Source organism: Lepidochelys kempii, chromosome 12 (genome assembly GCF_965140265.1).
Source record: "Lepidochelys kempii isolate rLepKem1 chromosome 12, rLepKem1.hap2, whole genome shotgun sequence".
Lineage (NCBI taxonomy): Eukaryota > Metazoa > Chordata > Testudines > Cheloniidae > Lepidochelys > Lepidochelys kempii.
The window spans coordinates 520142-525510 of NC_133267.1; the positions used below are offsets into that span (position 1 = coordinate 520142).

Consider the following 5369-nt stretch of genomic DNA (forward strand, 5'->3'; position numbering starts at 1 on the left):
CCCTTTGTGCTGAAAGTCCTGATTTCTTCAGGACTGAAACCTCTTCTCTGCCGCTCAGGCCAATGCTCTGGCTTCAGCTAGAGCCCTGGGAAGGAGCTGGGGGTTGGGCATCACAAAAGCTAGGGCGTGAGCTCCAGGTGCATCCAGTCTAGCTGTCAGGGTTCCTTCCCCACTCTGAACTCTAGGGTACAGACTTGGGGACCTGCATGAAAGACCCCCTAAGCTTATTCTTACCAGCTTAGGTTAAAAACTTCCCCAAGGTACAAACTTTGCCTTGTTCTTGAACGGTATGCTGCCACCACCCAGCGTTTTAAACAAAGGCCAGGGAAAGAGCCCACTTGGAGACGTCTTCCCCCAAAATATCCCCCCAAGCCCTACATACCCCCTTTCCTGGGTAGGCTTGAGAATAATATCCTCACCAATTGGTTACAAAATCATCAAAGACCCAAACCCCTGGATCTTGGAACAATGGAAAAATCACTCAGATTCTTAAAAGAAGGATTTTATTTAAAAAAAAGGAAGATAAAAATCATCTCTGTAAAATCAGGATGGAAAATACTTTACAGGGTATTCAGATTCAAAACACAGAGGATCCCCCTCTGGGCAAAACCTTAAAGTTACAGAAAACAGGAATAAGCCTCCATCTTAACACAGGGAAAATTCACATAAAACAAAAGATAAAGCAATCCGCCTTGCCTGGCTTACCTATACTGGCTGCAATATCTTAGACTTGGATGAGGAAGATGGATTTCTGTCTGGCCTCTGTCAGTCCCAAGAGAGAACAACTCATAAACAAAGAACACAAAACAAAAGTGTGCACAAAGGTGGTTTGGGGATCAAAGATTGAGGAGGAGTCAAGGGGTGAAGAATCACAGGATGGGCAGAGCTCTTGTCTCGGCTTTACCCCTCCTGACACAGGTGGCGGGTGGAGAGCGGAGCCTTGCAGATGTGTGGAATCTGCCTTGCACTCAGTAAAGGAAGGGAACTCGGTGTCTGCTGGGTTGCAATTGTATTTTCCGCAGGGCAAAATGATTAGCAGAAGCCACTCGCTTAAAGAAAGTGGGTGCTTCGGTTGAGGTTTGAACTCGTAACGTAAACATCACTCTACACAGCACTGCTCTCTAGGTAATGTGGGCTAAACCATTGCCTCACTGGAGTCTCATTATTCCACGGATGGACTGGGGGGCGAGGGGGTTGCATTACCTAAAACAAATCCATAGGAAAGGCTGCAGGACAGCAGCAACAGAGGTGGGGAGCCTCCTTCTGTGTGATCGAGCTGGTTCCCACCTTCCGCTGCTGAGGGGAAGGTTGGTGCTTTGAGCCCACCCGGTGCTGGAACTTCTCCTGGGTGAGGTTAATGAGACTCTGAAGAAGCGAAGGGAAGACTTTTCTATTCCGGCCGATCTCCATCTGTCTCCTGTGGCCCTTCAGGCTCTCTGCTCCCCTGTTGGGGCAATGCAGAGGCAAGTCCCAACCTGGGTGAGTCACAGAGAGGCTGTGTCCCATGGTGTGTGTGTGGGACAGGGGTAGGGCAGGGTTGGGTTGGGCTCCAGGGGAAAAGGTTGGGTGTGACAGTGTGTGGGGGAGGGAGAAGTGTGTGTTTCTTAGGATATAAATGAGGGCAAACACAAGGGTAGCGACAGTGAAGCCCCGGGTCTGAGTGTTATGACCCTGTGCGGTGCTGCCATTCACCTTCCCCTCCTGTGGTCTCAGCTGTCATGGAATCCAGCATTTTTCACCTGTCACCGTCCCAGAGGTGTCGCACATGCCCCAAATACAGAGTGTCCCTCTTGGAGACGAGAGGACTGGAGCGGATTTCAGCTGCTGGACAGCTCTGCTGGGTTTTCTACATTCGCAAGGGGAACTGCTGAGTGTTTACAATCATTTCAAGCATCCCCATTCAGCGGACTCCTGAACACACTGGAGATAGGTCTGGAAATTGATTTTCTTTTGAAAAAGGGAAGCACTTGGATTTGAACTAGGAACCTATTGTCCTCCAGGCAAATATTCACCTACTGAGCTACACTCTCAGCAAAGACTGCCCTGTGTAGCCCGAGCAGGAACAGCTTTGAACCTGTGGGTTAGTAAACTTTATCTGCATACAAACCCCACGGCTTACAAAACCTCCACACCCACTCTGTGTCACCAGAGCACAACAACTTTCCTTGGAGCACACACTGCTCCCCAGCTCTGTGCCCTTCATAGAATCATAGAATCATAGAATATCAGGGTTGGAAGGGACCCCTGAAGGTCATCTAGTCCAACCCCCTGCTCAAAGCAGGACCAATTCCCAGTTAAATCATCCCAGCCAGGGCTTTGTCAAGCCTGACCTTAAAAACCTCTAAGGAAGGAGATTCTACCACCTCCCTAGGTAACGCATTCCAGTGTTTCACCACCCTCTTAGTGAAAAAGTTTTTCCTAATATCCAATCTAAACCTCCCCCACTGCAACTTGAGACCATTACTCCTCGTTCTGTCATCTGCTACCATTGAGAACAGTCTAGAGTCATCCTCTTTGGAACCCCCTTTCAGGTAGTTGAAAGCAGCTATCAAATCCCCCCTCACTCTTCTCTTCTGCAGACTAAACAATCCCAGCTCCCTCAGCCTCTCCTCATAAGTCATGTGTTCCAGTCCCCTAATCATTTTTGTTGCCCTTCGCTGGACTCTCTCCAATTTATCCACATCCTTCTTGTAGTGTGGGGCCCAAAACTGGACACAGTACTCCAGATGAGGCCTCACCAATGTCGAATAGAGGGGAATGATCACGTCCCTCGATCTGCTCGCTATGCCCCTACTTATACATCCCAAAATGCCATTGGCCTTCTTGGCAACAAGGGCACACTGCTGACTCATATCCAGCTTCTCGTCCACTGTCACCTCTAGGTCCTTTTCCTTCAATCTCCCCAGCATTGCTCCAATGCCTTAAAGGAACAGGGCACAGGTAACTCGAACCCCTTCATCCTGATAGATTTAATGCCCAAATAATTCCATGTAGACCAGAAGCGCAGAGCTCCTCTGAGTGTCAGCCCTATGCCAGTGTAGGTCCCCAGCAGTGAGTGTGGCCTACAATGCAGAGGTCACTTTTTTATAGTTTGAACATTTGTGGTTCTCCGGTGGAGTTATTGTCTCTCATACGGCAGACCACTAAATCCCACTGGGGATCTGGACTGTGGAGCTGCCATGCAATCTGTAGCCGGAGCAGGATATCACTGTGAGGGGTGAGCCGCCCCAATGGGATGTTCAAGAGACAGTGACTCCGGAAAGGACTTCGGAGACATGGTGGAACTGAACATCAGCTCCCATTGCGCGGTGGTGGCGAATGGGATCTGTGGACACCTCCTTTCCATGTGTCAGTGCTTTGCTGGCTGGGTTGGATTCAGAACCCTGAGTCTGTCATGCTGAGTCATGTCTCCGAACACATTCCTTCCCCAGCCCCGGACCTCATACGGCCAGTGAAGAGCTGAGTATTATTGTCCAATGTAGAAGTTACAGAATTTAAACTCGGAAGAAGGGTCAATTTTCCCATCATTTCACATCTTTACGTCCAAACAAGATGATTTTCTGAATGACCCATCCTCGTTCACGCAGAAGATGTTGGGGGTGGGATGTAGGAGTCACTGGGGAAAACACAGAGACACAATTTCCTTTGCAAAGATTCATGAACAGCAAAACCTCCCTATGTGTCTTTTCTGAGCCAGGGCATTCAACTCCAGTGAACCCTTCTCTCCTGCAATGGCAATGGTCAGACAGAGGGGATGTGGCCACCTGCATCCCTGACAGGGAGACATTGGCTCGGCTCTTTATGCTGCTCTTGTTAGTCCATGAAACATGCAAGGCTGAGTTCATGCACCAACCCCCTGAAAAATGTCCATGCCCCAGAGAAATCCTGACCCCCTGCTATTGGAATGATGTGCTGGAGATTTGACTAGGAAAGGGACTGTCTGAATTGTCAATTTGGGGAATGAACAATGATCTACAGCAATGTTGTTAACACAAACACACTCTCATCGTGCTCCAGCTGGAAGGGAAAAGGGCAGGAATTCTTGCTGTTCAGCCATGGACACACTTACACTAATGCACAGCCGTGATTGTGCTGGGGAAGTGGATCTGAGCAATTTGAAGTGACAATTCCGTGAGAACTGAATCATAGTGTAGTGAAATAGCCATACATCACGTAGTTGTGGCCGAGTGGTTAAGGTGATAGACTTGAATTCCATTGGGGTCACCCCATGCAGGTTCAAATCCTGCCAACGATGGAAGCACAAGAATGTTATGACTACTGCAATCTTAGTGCTGCAGCATGTGAACTGGAGCCAGATCTGGTCTCACTCTGAGGTTGTCTACACTTCTTAAAACACTGCTGTGACACTGCGATAGCGCTTTGGAGTAGACAGTTGCTACAGCGAGTGGAGGGGTTTTCCCATTGCTGTAATAGTTACATTGACGGAACAATTTTTCCTTCTATTTAGCTCTATCTAACCAGGGCTTAGGTCAGCTTAACTGTATTGGTTTGGGGGTGTGGATTTTTCACACCCTGAGACACGTAGCTCTGCCAGTTAGGTGTCCAGCGTACACCAGCCCTTAGATCCCTCTTAGGATTTCCATGCAGACACTGAACTGTGAGAGGAAAACATCAGCTCACAAACACAGAGACTGAATTCCCCACAGTTAGTCTCTCTGCACTTTCCAGAATGTCACAAAATTCAATTCATTCCTGCTAGGAGAGAGAAAAAATAAGTGACGCAAAGTTTTTGGCTTGATTAAATAAAGTTAAGGGTTTAATTACTACAGTAAAAATATGTACCGATTCCTCTAAATAACACCATAACGTGAGATAAGAACAGAGACAAATCTTGTCAGTGACGACTAATTTAACAAATGATCTGCCCATTATTAATTTCCACTGTGCCCCCACTGCAGGTCTGGGCCCCTTCAGTGTAACTGCTCTGCATTCGCCTTCCCGTTAGAATTGGTTCTGGACACTCCCAACTTTGGAAAATTGTGCAATTCAGAATTTGAATAGTGACCCCGGCTCCTTCCTGCACCTGCTCTACATCGCTACACAGCACCTTCTCCACCTGCAGAGTCACCCGCAGGGTTCAGCCGGGACCCCTGGCAAGGACAGTGGGTGCAGCTAACAGCCCGGGGTGCCTGGCAGTGTGGCAGGGGCAGCCCGAGGCTGGAAGCTCTGAGTCAGCTGTGGAGAAACACCCCCCCACACACGAGTACAGCGATTGAATTCCCCAACTTTAGCATCATGACGCCCTGCAGAAAGCCCCACGTGTCCGCTGTTTTTTCACAGGGCGATGCAAAAATCAGGTGACACCAATTTTGAAGTTTGAGTAAATAAAGTTTCGGAGATAGTTATTA

At 48.6% G+C, this 5369-nt stretch overlaps 1 non-coding gene across 1 annotated transcript; it reads left to right on the top strand.

Moving 5' to 3' along the window:
- The first annotated feature begins 4173 nt into the window (after positions 1–4173).
- Positions 4174–4255, top strand: TRNAS-UGA (transfer RNA serine (anticodon UGA)). Its single transcript has one exon. It is a non-coding gene; the product is annotated as a tRNA-Ser (tRNA).
- Positions 4256–5369: the final 1114 nt, after the last annotated feature.